The sequence below is a fragment of the Phycodurus eques genome, chromosome 2 (assembly GCF_024500275.1).
Source record: "Phycodurus eques isolate BA_2022a chromosome 2, UOR_Pequ_1.1, whole genome shotgun sequence".
Classification (NCBI taxonomy): domain Eukaryota; kingdom Metazoa; phylum Chordata; class Actinopteri; order Syngnathiformes; family Syngnathidae; genus Phycodurus; species Phycodurus eques.
This window is the reverse complement of record NC_084526.1, coordinates 43993415-44008623: the sequence shown is the minus strand read 5'-3', so window position 1 is coordinate 44008623 and position 15209 is coordinate 43993415. Positions and strand designations below refer to the sequence as shown.

At 42.7% G+C, this 15209-nt stretch overlaps 1 protein-coding gene across 2 annotated transcripts in view; it reads left to right on the top strand.

The window, feature by feature from the left end:
* Positions 1 to 429: 429 nt before the first annotated feature.
* dennd2b (DENN domain containing 2B) overlaps positions 430 to 15209 on the top strand; it is a 59059-nt gene continuing 44279 nt past the window's right edge. Inside the window, exon 1 of one of the 2 annotated variants that reach the window (XM_061670932.1) lies at positions 430 to 651. The gene's annotated coding sequence lies outside the window, so the exon portion shown is untranslated. Of the gene's footprint in view, positions 652 to 5729; positions 5928 to 15209 lie in introns of those variants that run through there. The other variant, XM_061670933.1, reaches the window with a different exon arrangement.

Genomic DNA, 15209 nt, shown 5'->3' with positions numbered 1-15209 from the left:
TGATTTGTCACCACGTTATTGTTCACGTGCAAATGAACGCAGCGTTCGGCGGCGTCTTTTGACGAATAAATAATGACGGTGTTCACTCAGCCCGCACGTTGCCGCGACGCGTTTGGCTTCGATTTCCAGGAAAACGTCTTGAATTTCTGTCCGTTCCGCGGCCGCATGAGCATATATTGACTTATGCATATGCGCCAAAACGCATTCGGAATGTCGTCGAGTTATAAGAAGGGTAAAGGTTAGAAATGAGTTACAAGCTTTTCAAGTCAAGTCAACAATGCAGAAGCGCGCTTCATCATTTCCGAGCTGCATGTTAAAAAGATGCAAAACTGTCCACTGTTGGGGGGGAAACAAACCAAAAACGGACACAGCCTCAAATAAAAAGGCGGCGCATCCCTGATGTAATCGCCGTTCGCATCGTTTCATCGAGAGAAGTGATCCACACAACGTGACGTCATCGTTTCCCGTCCATTTCATTTCTTTCCTCTCACGTCTTCTTTGCAGTTCCACGGAGGAGACGATTTTTTTATTTTTTTTTTTCCTCCCTCCACACGAAGGGGAAAAAAGTGTTCGGGGCTGCTCACGAAGAAGAGCGACAGTGTGCTGGAGAATGGATCACTGAATAAACACGTCAACCGCACAAATAAGCAGGTAGGGCTTGTTCATTTATTCACTTGATGCTGTAAATGTCAACATCCACCGGAAAAAGTTGTCACTTTGCCCCCCCCCCCCCCCCCCACTTTGTTAGCCTTGCGCGATCGCGTGTTAGAGAGCAAACAATGTTCAGATGTCCCGATTTGTTCCCTATTGATCTATGATTGACACGACTAAAGTTGTAGCTCATAAAACAGTCCACGCACGCCTACGCGGTATTTTGTCTTCCCACCACGAAATGTCACATTTAACGCAGAGGAAAAACTTCCAGGCGAGGGGTGCATTTACAAAGGGTTGCCTACAGGTGGCGCTTCAGTCTATGAAATTGCACAATCCAAATAGATGCATACTTGTTTTTCTTTTTACACTCCCTCTCAACTAGTTGCATTACATTTGATGACTTGCTGGGTTGCATTTGTGGATTCTCGTCGGTGAATGGAAGCATTATGACACCAATGACGCGACCTTTCCAATGGCACTTCTATGGAAAGTAGTAACATGTCGCTGTCCTACTAGTTTGACAAAGTTGTCCTCCAAGGGATAACAAAGGGCCTACTAGTACATATATAGTCCATAAACCCGTGTGAGTGAGCATTTCTTTTATATTATTGATGCCCAGCTAGTAGGCCTTTTGTCCTCACTAGTAAGACAAGTTAGCACACTAGTAGAACGACCGTGCCTTACTAGAAATGCTTTATTCCCTATTACTGTATGCCATTAATCTAGTTTAAAGCACACATACGTTCAGTAGTAAGACAGTTCAGCGCACTAGTAGAATGGCTGTGTATTTCTCATAATATTTTTGCACTACTGTAGGACGTTTTCTGCACACTGGCATACGAGTAGAGCAAGTACATGTTACTAGTGAGGCAAAACCGTGTACTAGTTGATATCTGTGCGCGACTAGCACTACTAGTGAAGCGCCAGATATGAACTAGTAGAATTTTATGATGTCACTTGACCAAAAGTGACATTTTTTTTGGTCAATCCATTTGGCGAGATGAGAGGGGCACATTATGAGACAAAAAGTTTGAAATTGGTTACAATTACAAGTTACCCTGTTGAAAATGTAATAATAGTAGTGTAACCATTTCAATTTACATTCTCAAAGTAATATAACTGTACTAGATTGCATTTGGATGACTTTTCTTAATTTTGAACGAAGACATTAACAGGGCCCTTGGATATTTCCTGCCCAAAAAGCGGATTGAAACCACAGGTCAGTCTTTTGGACTAAAGCACATATTTATTCTTTCCACAAATCGTAAACTGATCACAAAACGGGATGAAATGTAAATAGATAATAGAAATACCACCATACCATAGCATACCATCGTGACCTAATGACAAATGTGCACAATTTAGACAATGTCGCAACGTCATATGGCAACCCAGATAAGTCCATGTTTCAAATGTCCAAAATGAAGTGTAACGACGAGTGTAACCTTTTCAAAATCTCAGATGCACTAAGAGATTGCACCACAAGGTGGCGCCTCAGGTCATATTTGGAAAAATATGTTATGTTTGAGACAACGCAGAATGGCACATTACTTGAGCGTGGGCTTTAGAGGGAGGAAGTGCTTTTACAACAACAACAAAAAAGTCTTGAGTTTTTGTGACATTTTTTCAAATGTAACAAAATTTGTAATAACAATGTGATTTAATCCCACATGTTCTCCCAGTATTGTAATGGATTACAATTACATACCTTTTGCAATAAAAATAGGTAATGGCGCTTCATGTAATTAGTTACTGGATGCGGTACATGCTCTCTAATGTCAAAAGGTTAGCTCATTCGAATGAATGCATTTAAAGGGACACGTTTGAGACCAAACCTCAATTTCTATAGTTCTCATTCTGCATCACCAATGCGAAGTTGACAGCGAGTGTGGTTGATAATCCGTGATCAGAACATGAAATGCACTTTTCTTTGGAAGCAACGAGGCGCGCATACCGCATTTCTGATGTCTTCGAATGTCGTCTTTCCGTGTTCCCACATTTTCGAGAGAATCCGAGATGAATTTTTGGAGAGTAGGTGGCAAAAGCCCCAGAGCTGTGTGGAATAATCCCCTTTAGATGTTTGAGGATTTTGGCTTGGTGCTGAATCCTAAACAAACACGTGTAGAGCTCAGTGGTTTTATTTGTCATAATAAATGTGATGGCGGCTTGAGCAGGTGCGCAAGCACTGCTTGTTGACGTGGCTCACTTTGGAAATCGAGTCTGCTAAGTCCTGAAATCTGCAGATCTCCACGTGTCGAAGTTAAGAGTTTGACTTCGGATTTGACTCTGGGATGCTCGTGTATTATGCTCACGAGCGAAGTCTTGCGGAGGAATCCGGACGGGCGGGATTCGCAAAACAGAGTTTTAAGTGAAGCAGTAGATGTTAACTACTAATGTTATGAGTGGCACCGGTCTGCTAATGTTTTTTTTTTTTTTTTACATTACTGTATGATATTTCGACACAGTAAATTGACACTTGTCCCTACCGTTAACATACTAGTAGCACAACCACATGACGAGTGAGGCAAAACTCTGCCCTAGTTGGCATCTGGGTGCTCGTAGTACTACTAGTGAAGCATGGATATCAACTCGTACACTCTTATAATGTTACTAGTAGCGCGCATTTGACACTCTTTGGATTGAATCACTGGTAACGTAGTTGTTCTCCGAGTATGTCTAAGTTGTCCTGCACTGAAAAAAAAAAAAAAAATCCTTAATTTGTTCATGTACATCGATTGGACATGATTACAATGTGGTAAACTGACGTCATTTCCCGCTCTTCTCATCGAAAATAATACAATAATATACATATATGTTCAATTAACCATACGTGCAACCGATGCATCGGTACATATTGTAATTTAGTACAGTCAAATGACTTTTTTTTTTCAGTGTACTAGTTTGTACAAAGCGTGTACTACTACATGATATGAACCTTCAGCTGATTTCCCGCTCAAACGGTTTCCCACGGCGGCGTCTCCGTCTTCTATGCGGCGACATTCCGAGGTTTCAGTGTTTTCAGGAAGGACACTGGTTACAAGACTAAGTTGCGAGGCTTCCTGCTGACTTGTTCTTACGCAGCGCCGTGACGGATGGCTGCGTTTTGTGACTTCCTCTGTTCCCGACGACGTCAGATGATAAAAACTCCTTAAGGGGCCGAACAGAGCTACTTTTATGGACGAGCGGCACCGCGACTGACGTCGCAAATCGGAATAGCTACGAGAGGCTGATGTATTCTCAACGGGAACTCTTCATATTGCGTTGCGGACACTTGCAGTCCTGTCACGTACTTCAATAGTCGTACTTGAACACACACGGTGAACAGGAGCTGAGCTCTTTTGGCTTGCAGAAGACGTAGGCCAGGTAACGGCGAGCTTCGCTTGGCATACGGCGGAACCGACCGGGATGTCACTCTTTTGCACACAAACGCGTTCGTACGGGGAGACCGGTTCCCCCGTGCTCCCGGAGCACCCCCAACGGGACTCCCGGAGGGGACGCGGTCGAGCGCCTTCGCCGAGTCCACAAAACGCACGTAGACTGGTTGGGCGAACTCCCACGCACCCTCGAGGACCCCGCCGAGGGTGGAGAGCTGCTCCGCTCTTCCACGGACAGGACCAAAAAGCACCATGCAGTAAAATACTGTAAAGTGGTTATACTTTCATGAACTATAGTTTCCACGGCATCATGGGATTTGGGGGTCCGTCACGCACTATAAACAGAGAGTTACTATAAAATAAATCATAGTTATTTTATTCATGATGAGTCCCACAAGGAAAATGACAGATAGCTTAGCTTCCAGCTACACTGACCGGGATGTCACTCTGTCGCACGCAACCCACAGTTAGGGTTTCATCAAAACAAAGTGCACCATAAATAAACACGTTAAATAAGACACGCATTCAACCAACGACAGGTAACATCAACACGCAATATTTATGTTCCGTTAATCCTAATTGCCCGTGAACATAAAGGATTACCGTCTTTATTACGACAACAGTTCAACATTTCATGGTGCGATGCATGCTGGGAGCCACAAAAGACAGTAACTCTCTGTGCCACGTCAGCCAAAATCCCAAGATGCAGTGGAAACAGTTAGGCAGCTGCATGTTACGAGTGAGGCAAACCTGTGCACTCATTGACATCTGCGTGCATTCTAAAATTCTACTAGGTAAGATCTTGTACGTCACTACGAGTAGCACGCAGAAGTCACCTAGTGCACAGTTTTTCCAGAGTAGCAGCATGTAGTTGTGCGAATATAATGCGAAGTTATCCTACTGGTGAGGACAAGAGAACAAGAATACAAAATGGCTTTCCATGAACTTTATTTGATACCCTTCACATCCATCTTAAGGTCCACGTACTAGTACGCTCTTTGTCCTCACTCGTAAGACAATCTAGCACAGTAGAAGAGTGACTAGGGCACACTAGTGGAACAACGAGGGTGATTTTGTTTGTTTGTTTTGTTTATTGTTTTTCTCTCCCAAAAACCGTATGACATTTCTGCACACAAGAATTCAGTATCCTTGACGAGGAGGCTACTAGTGTGTGACACATGCCTATAGTTTGGTTTAGGCGAGTAGTGTTACTACTGCAGCATAGTAGTTAAGTTGTGAGGTTTAATTGTGTACTAATAGGCCAAAAGTGGGACAAGTAGTGGAAAAACAGCCAAAACACTTTACCAGTAAGACACAGTCATTCTGTTAGTGGTCCCTAGTTGTTCTACTAGTGAGGACAAAGAACATACTAGCGCGTGGACTTTAAAGCTGGATATGAACGATATGGAATACATGCTCAATGATCTTCTATCAAAGATGAATTCAAACACCTCGAACGAGTGTCTATGAAAGATTTCTTTGTGAGTGGTCGCTCGTGACGTTTGTGCTCGTGCGCGCGCGGCCACTCGTGAATATTCACCCGAAATCTGCCATTCATCCACCGCGACAATAAACAAGGCGAGAGTGCGAGTCCGAATGCCTGGAGGAGGAGGAGGAGGAGGAGGAGGAAGACGCTGGGGCCAAATCACGACAAAAGTGGGGGCAAACAACCCGTTTCCATGGCAACAAGTCCTGCCTTCCAAAGAGGAGGCTGGAGAGCTTGGTTTCTTTCTTTCTTTCTCTCCTTCTCTCTCTCTCTCTCTCTCTCTTTTTTTGGGCTCAGTTTGACTTGGAAGGACATGAGTGGGACACTTTTGCGCAGGACAGGTATCCGACCAACTTGAATGGACTAAACTTCTCAAAATGTCAGCCGCCGAGCGCTCGAGGAACCACTCGGAGGTAAAACCAAACCAAAGCAAACCTCGCAACACTCGAGGCGAAGTTCAAATGGACGCATCGCTAAGAACACAATTTAGCTGCAAGAAAATGTAGCGAAATTCGAGTTTCAAGGTGCCTTTTGAAAAAGTTGCCTCCACGTGACCATATTTGGTCATATTTGCTCTTTGTCATGTTTAACGATGAGGTGGACCCAAATGGCTAAACATTGCATCTGTCTCTGTTCTTTTTGATTTTGTTTTTTTTCTCTGTCTACGTTGTCAGTGCAATGGGTTCTATCGGTAAAAAATATATCAAGAGATATATATATATATATATATATATATATATATACCCTAAAAATCCAAAAGAGTCTTAAGAAGAAATGTCCTCTGCGACGGCGTGTCACTTTTTGGGGGAATCTGAATCCTGGGAATGTTTATTTTCAGCCTATTTTAAGCCTTCAAGCAAGATCAAGTGGATTGAAGCGCACTGTTTTGTCTCATCGTTATTTGAGATTGTATAAACTGCATCTTTACTTTTGCATCCAGCGTACGCCATGTGATACATGGCTACAAACAAACAATGTCGCTGTTTTAATGGCTCGGTATTGCATGAGATTTCCTTTCCATGTCGTTTAAATGCTTTACATATTAGCAGCACAGTCAATGAAGTCCATCTCCGCAACCCGATGAGATCGAATGCAGTTTTTCCTCAAAGTGTGCTCAATGGGCTCTCTCTAGTGGCATGCCAAAGAATCACTTCATTCAACACGCAAATACATTTCATCAGTTACGAGAATGAAGCTTGTAGCTATGCGTACAACCTGTTTAAACTTAAAAAAAAAAAAAATCCAGCGCGGCAGTGGTCCTCAACCTTTTCTGCCATCCATCCATCCAGTTAAGGCAATGGAGGAGAAATTCTCCCGGCCGATGTCAACCTGTCTGCAGACAGCAGAGTAAGACAACGCAAACCCCCCAAAAGTTCCTTCAGTCTCTCTGTGGGGCTCGCAGGCGGCCCGGTGGTGGGGCCTCCTGCCGTACGGAACCTTTCTCAATTTTCAAGTGGAGTACCATTTTTACGTGCAGTTCAGTTGTACAGTGCAATACATTTGCATTTCGTTTGAAAGAACTGAATTGTTTAAAAAAAAAAACAAGTAAATTTTTTGGGGTTTAGTTTTTATCCGCAATACTTTGGAATGAAATAATGATTGAACAACTGTGACGGTGTCAGAAGAATCTGACAAAGAGAATCATTGAAAAACCCTTTTTGAAATAATCTTCAGTCGCTCTCGCCAGGTTCAGCTATGTTTCGTTTCCAGTTGGAAGGTGCAACAATTCATCAATTCATCGACAATTATCAAATGAATGGACTATTTTGATATTGATTCATCGTTTAGAGACCTTGCCCATCTTCAAATTGTCCAAATCCTTCATGAAAGCAGACTGATTGTCTTTATTGTCGAATCAAAATCAGACATCTGCAAACATCTGCTTTTACTTTGGAAAAAATGATCAACATCGTTGCCTATTTTCTGACGTTACGGACCAAACCAGTCATTGAATCAATTTGAAATAATGTCCTTTTTTGAATACAGGAATGGAAACTAAAAGAATGACGACAGATGAATTGTTTTTCGCGTTTGACAATGAAACCGTGTGGCCGTGACAATACGAACATAACATTGCTTCCTTTTGGGACGAGTGGATCTTTTGATCTTCAACAATTGCCAAGGAGTGTATTATGTTACGTGTCTTTGCAATCCTTTTAGGTTGAACTGTGCTTCCAGACATTTTGAAAAGTCATATTATCGTGCAGATAGAGCGGAATTGGGTTGCGACTCCAACTTTGTGTTTCGAGAATGAAACAAAAAAAAAAGCACCACGATGGAATCGTGTTGGTGTCATCGTGCGTTCGGTGCAGTGATGGATTGTGGGAAGATGATGAATTCATTTTCTTTATAGAGCAGATTAGACGCTGTCCCGTCCGTGTTCCTTGACAGGACTAACATAAAAAAATCTATTGAGGAGATTCTTTGCTGATCTTTTTTCAGATATTCAGGAGAGCATTTGGCCTTTCCCCATTTACTCTGAAAGGACCTCTTGTTCCTTGAAATTCACAACAAAAAAATGTCTTCCCAAGGCTGAGGCTTGTGTGTCCAGCTAAGCCGGCATGTCATTTTGGAATACAGCCTTTTACTTCTTATGTAGAATGCATGCAAAAATAGAAGCACTTTTTAGTGCAGATCTACAGTTCCACCTTAGAAATGATACTAGGTAACTAACACATATTTTGAAATAGTTGCTGATCAGTAGAAGCTATGTGATCTTTGCTGTTGGTCTGTTGATTGCAGAACTGCAAACAACAGTGGAACCTCTCATTTCAAACACTATCAATTCTGGGTTGCTGGTCGACCGCTGTTTTGTCGTGATTTAGAAACAACGTCAAATAAAATAAGATGTTCCACGGTTAAGATGTCACCCTTATTATCAATGGTAACTGTTATATTGCGGAATTGCGAATGACTGGATTCTGACTGGAAGTCATCTGACTCAATACACACAACCCCAATTCCAATGAAGTTGGGACGTTGTGTTAAACATAAATAAAAACAGAATACAATGATTTGCAAATCATGTTCAACCTATATTGAATTGACAACACGACAAAGACAAGATGTTTAATCTTCAAACTGATCAACCTGATTGTGTTTAGCAAATAATCATTCACTTAGAATTTGATGGCTGCAACACGTTCCAAAAAAGCTGGGACAGGTGGCAAAAAAGACAAAGTGAGAAAGTTGAGGAATGCTCATCAAACACCTGTTTGGAGCGTCCCACAGGTGAACAGGCTCATTGGGAACAGGTGGGTGCCATGATTGGCTAGAAAAGGAGCTTCCCTGAATTGCTCGGTCATTCACAAGCAAAGATGGGGCGAGGTTCACCTCTTTGTCAACAAGTGCGTGAGAAAATAGTCCAACAGTTTAAGGACAATGTTCCTCAACGTACAATTGCAAGGAATTTAGGGATTTCATCATCTACGGTCCGTAATGTCATCAAAAGGTTCCGAGAATCTGGAGAAATCACTGCACGTAAGCGGCTAGGCCGAAAACCAACATCGAATGCCCGTGACCTTCGATCCCTCGGGCGGCACTGCATCAAAAACCGACATCGATGTGTAAAGGATATCGCCGCGTGGGCTCAGGAACACTTCAGAAAACCAATGTCAGTCAATACAGTTCGGCGCTACATCCGTGAGTGCAACTTAAAACTCGACTATGCAAAGCAAAAGGCATTTATCAACAACACCCAGAAACGCCGCCGGCTTCTCTGGGCCCGAGCTCATCGAAGATGGACCGACGCAAAGTGGAAAAGTCTTCTGTGGTCCGACGAGTCCGCATTTCAAATTGTTTTTGGAAATTGTGGACGTCGTGTCCTCCGGGCCAAAGCGGAAAAGAACCATCCGGACTGTTATGGACGAAAAGTTCAAAAGCCGGCATCGGTGATGGTTTGGGGCTGTGTTAGTGCCAATGGCGTGGGTAACTTAAACATCTGTGAAGGCACCATTAATGCTGAAAGGTACATACAGGTTTTGGACAAATATATGCTGCCATCCAAGCAACATCTTTTTCATGGATGCCCCTGCTTATTTCAGCAAGACAATGCCAAACCACATTCTGCACGTGCTACAACAGCGTGGCTTCGTCGTAAAAGAGTGCGGGTACTAGACTGGCCTGCCTGCGGTCCAGACCTGTCTCCCAATGAAAATGCGTGGCGCGTTATGAAGCGTAAAATACGACAACGGAGACTCCGGACTGTTGAACGGCTGAAGCTGTACATCGAGCGAGAATGGGAAAGAATTCCACCTCCGAAGCTTCAACAATTAGTGTCCTCAGTTGCCAAACGTTTATTGAATGTTGTCAAAAGAAAAGGTGATGTAACACAGTGGCAAACATGACCCAGTCCCAGCTTTTTTGGAACGTGTTGCAGCCATAAAATTAAAGTTAACGGTTATTTGCTAAAAACAATCAAGTTGATCAGTTTGAACATAAATATCTCGTCTTTGTAGTGTATTCAATTAAATATGGGTTCAACATGAGTTGCAAATCATTGTATTCTGTTTTTATTTATGTTTAACACAACGTCCCAATTTCATTGGAATTGGGGTTGTAGAAACGAGTAACACTAAATCCATTGAATTCCCAATAGAGTCCGGCGTCCCGCAGGAGTCTGTATTGGGCCCAAAACCTTTTCTTATACATGTTAAAGGTATCACAAATACGTTGGAAAGTTTAAAATTGATAGTTTTTGCAGTTCTGTATTTACTGTTTTAATTTGTTGATCATAATCTGGATGTGAGCAATAAAATGTCGAAATGTCAGTATTATATTGAGCTGCCGAGACGGACTGTCTACTGGTACTTTTGTGCAAGCAACTTCAGAGGCATATTTTTACAAATAAGATGAGTCAAATTCCAAATGATGCAAAGTCAGAAGCAATCAACATTGGATGTTCAAATGTGATAATGTAGCTCACTCATACATGTTAGAAATAGTTGCTCCTCTGGTGATAATTGAAGGCTTCATGTTGATAGAAGATGACACTTTCAAGTGGAAGGTCAGACTTTGTTATTGAGTCTTTGAGTCAGCGTATTTGTCAAGTTAAAATCCGGTTCTGTGGTAAACCGAGTGGCATGAACACTTTAATTTTAAGAAGGAAGGCCTTTAATTGTTTTGGGTGTGAAATAATTCACTGCAAAGTTTTTTTTTGGTCTTTCAAACAGAACATGACTTTTTAGATATGCACTAAGAATCCTTGTTTTTTCTTTGTTTCTTGGTTGAGTCAAACATAAGCACGCCAACAACTAGAGGCAGCTAAATATGACATGTTGTGCTGAAAATTACGGTCCCAAGAGGATAAATCTTGTGGATTTTTTTTACAGGCACTGGTTGACATTGGTGGCCTTTGAGGGGAATCTTTGGAAGGATAGCTACTGGCTTACTGTACATGTTCACAGGGCTAGCAGATGATTGCCAGGTCCACATTCCGTGTTCGGTTTGTGCTAATCGGCAAGATTGGAGTATAATGTCACTAAAGCAAAAAAGGTAAAGACGAGAGAGCTATGCACGTTAAGGAAGAAAGCGGTGAAACATTTTGGTGCTGGTTTAAATTCCTGGAATGCTCCCCTTTGCCGCAATAACCAAGCAGGGACTTTGTTAATGTTATAGCATTAGCACCGTGTAAGACGGCATCCCGATCAGGTGCCCAAACCACCTCGGTAATCCTCTGGATGGAAACACAAGGAGCTCGACTCCAAGTTCCCTCCAGATGTCAAAACGCAAGCCCACCCACCTCACAGAGGAAACTCCTGTCAGCTGCTTGGAGCCACATTCTCATTCTTTCGGTCACTTCCCAAAGGTCTTGACCACCGATGAGGTCGGAGCCCATAATGACTGGTGAAATGCGAGCTTTCCAGTGCAGCTCTGCTTCTTGTGCAATGCCCGCAGTAATGCAGACGCTACACATCTACATGACCTTCCTGGACACAAAATATTCTCCCGTGCGTCACTGAGTCCTGGGCTAATGAAAAGCGCAAATACAAATGTGTGTTCAACACTTTGGGAAATACAGTGGAACCCAGGTCAAACCATCTTTTCTGTTGGGTTTATTTGCTCACATTTCAATACAATGTTTCCCACAGCCAATAATGCAAACAGAAGAAAAGCCTTTCCGGTTTTAAACTGTACTAACAGTAAAGCAATGTTTTAAGCAACTTGTTGTCACTGTTATATTTCCGTCACATTCCACTAATTCTCATTTTTCTCTTCAAGGAAGAGTTTGCAGTTTCAAAACCACAAGCAAGATATGGACGTAGTCTCACTAAACTAATCCCTCCCCCTCCTTGAGTCTCTGCCCGAAGCTGCGCACCTCGCTGACGTGCACGAGCGCGATTCTCAAACAAAAAGTCCGTAGTCGAGATGAATAGTCACAGAGAACGCTGTCGCGCTTCAACAAAATAGCAGCGCTAGTACTGGTCATACAAAGTTAGCATTAGCACTGTAAACAAGCTGATGTTAGCCACGGCTGCTACACTGGTAGCATGACCTATTCGTAATAGAGTGCTACTGTAAAAATAAGGACTCTATTTTCGTAGATGGCGGATCCGTGACGGAGCGCAAAAACCGGCGCATCGAATGTCGACTTTCGTGCAAGTGCAAGGTTCGCTGTGCATGTTGCCAATTTGGCAGACCGGCCTGCGTCACGCTGGGCGTACCGGCGCAATGAAGTAAACCTCACGCGGTTTTGATGAATTCGGTTCAGGCACAGGCAGTCAGATTCTGACCTGCAGGAACACGTGTGGTGGATGTCAGATTTTTGTCCATTCATAAATATGTGAAAAGTGGACATCAAACCCTCTGAATCATTGTAGCAACCAATTCTTTGAACAAATGATGATTATTATCATTCTTAAATTTTTTAAAGCATGTCACTGGCTGGTATGGAGGGGCACACGAACAATCGGGGGTCTGTAAGTGCGCTGCCAGTGTGACCCATTTAAAGGGAATGATAGGAGCAGCTTTGATTGGAAAATATTGAAGTCGGCTGTGATCACCCCCCCAACAGCGCAGACGTCCCTCTTTTAGACGCGCTGGTCCACGAAATGACCAACATCGAGTCTTACATGGCTACGCTCAGTTACGCCACGTGTCACGCCGGATTTACGCCAGTCACGGAAATAGAGCCCTTAATGTTATCGTTTGCAAGTCTTATGCGCAGTTGTTAGCAAATGAGGGATGGCCATTTCTTTTTTCATTTTCAAAAAGATGGATATTCCTAAATAGTTTCAGTCAAGCTCCTGAAGCCCAAGCTAACAGGCCAGCGTGAGGCTGCAGGGGTGTGCCGTGACTGGCTTTGAGTGTGATTGACACCTCGTCGGTCACGCCTGGTGATGGTTTCTTCAAAACAGCAACTGCAAACTCCCCCTTTAACCTTTCTGGCCTCTCTGTTGGATTATTTCACAAAACTGCCCAAAAAAAAGGCAAAACATGCGAGTGAATTCTTTGGTATCGCCTGAACTGAGGCATTTTTCACCCACATTTTGGATGACGGGCAGCTTATTTGAATTCTCAGTCAAGCAGTCACAATAATGCTGTTGTCTTGTGTTTCTTGTGCTTCATAGCAGCGCCCTCGCACAACACTTTTGAACTCAAAGAATATTCTGTGAAGTTTATTTGTTTAGGTTGCGCTGTTCCTATTCTCTGCCCAAATGCTTCCGAATTATCGGACCTTTTCAAGTCCGACATCCGAGGCTCATAACGGACAGAAAAGCCTCGATGTGGCAGATAAGCCGTGGCATCGCATTCAAGTGCTTACCCATCTTCCAATCAGATTGCTTTGATGCCATTCCTCACAGACTGCCTATTTATTTGCGTGGCATTTGCTGATCACAATGTTATGCTCTGATGTGTTGTAGTCCCCTGTTGATTTCTTAACGTTGTTAGCCTGATAGCATAATTGCCATTGCCGTTTTTGAAAAATTTTGGGAAACAAACAAAATAAAAACAACAAGTACTATTATTATTATTATTATTATTATTATTATTATTCAAACAAGTAGAGTCCAGTTGCCTCGATTCAACATTTTTACAGATTAATGTGATCTGGATGACTGAGAATTTGCACAGGAATTAGGTAAAAAAAAAACATGTTAAGCAAACACATTGGTATTTTTAATTGATATTGTGACAGCAATTTAAAAATGACTTAGGCGACGATGCTATTAGGCTAACAATTTGGTATTTCCGTTCAGTAACAGCTCTCTGGGTATCACAAAATGTAATTGTTCAACCCATCACAATGGTAAAGACAACAGGCCATCAACAGAAATCTTATTGACGGAAGAACATGTGCAGTTGCAGTCAAGTTTTCCCGAGGTTTCTGGTAGAACGGTAACGTATGGAGAAATGTCAGCCACCAAATTTCTGTCATTCTTTTCAGTCGACCAGCTGAACTCAGACTTCCAGACAGCAACAAAAATTCCTCTTATCCACTTAATGTCCTTGGAAAAGTCAAAGACTGTGTTTCCGAGGTCAGATGACACACAGTCTTTGACCCTCCCCCCGCCCCCCGCAGCAAAGATGGATAAAAGCCTGTTTTCCACATGCCTGCCTCTGCAGCTGTGCATGCTCATATCTAGGTTACTCAGAGGGGTTTTCCCTTCTGCCACAATTACAAAAACACCATGACTCCACTGTTAAAGCTAAAAAGGAAAAGCATATGTTCCACGTGGGTAATTATATAGGAATGATTATATGCAACCCTCAGTAAGGTCAACCGTGGTTGTTTTCTCTTTGACATGTAGAGATGATAGAAGTTGTCAGAGCTTTAAACCGCCCTCAAGAGACACAGGCTACGGACAGACTAACCCTTCTGTCGTAAGTCTGTCCTACAAAGTTGATGTGTACTGTAAACGCTTCAACATGAACATCGGAGGGGCGTTGGACTAATGCCCTTCTTCCACTGCATGGTATCGACCCAGCATTTACACTGTCAAATACCATTGCTCTTTCATATGCAGGGTCATAATCATGACGTCATTGTAACAATTGACGAGACGAAATTGACGAAATGACAATGCCGCAGTATTACACTCGGTCTACTTACTGTGAACGACTACTCCATGCTGAGAGATTATTAAATTAGGTTGTTTGGTAGCTGATGTGACTCCTGAAGCAGTTTTTTTTTTTTTTAAAAAGGGGAAACGACTCCAAAAATAGGCAAGTAGGGCTGCAGCTATAGAGTAGTTTTAGAATCGAGTGTCCTACCAATAATCTCATTGAGTAATTGAGTTATCAGATAAAAATCTAGTTCACATTATGAAACACATAGTGTGCATGTTTATTATTTTTGCCCACTTGGGTTTGCCATACTCACGTTCTGCTGTAGTATCTGTGACTTTGAGTGTGTATGGCTTTAAAAGGCGGGGCTTGGGCTGGCGAGTGACGTGGGTGTCAGAGAATGGTAGTGCAGAGTTGGCTGGCTGTGTTTGTTTTCGTACCGTTTGCTCACGAAAGTTGTTGAAAGTGCACCGGCGGCTGTGTCTGTTCTTGACCACTTGTATAACAATACGTTCTCACGAGCGATGGTAGGCTATATTAATTTAGCTAAAATTGATCAATTACCTCGTGTTGACGATCGTAGACCTTCTGCTGTGGTACAAATAGCATTTGATCTTCCTTGTAAATTGTAAAATCATCCCAAGCTTTTGATGTTCTTTGTCTTTTATGGACTCTTTCCTCCAAGCCCG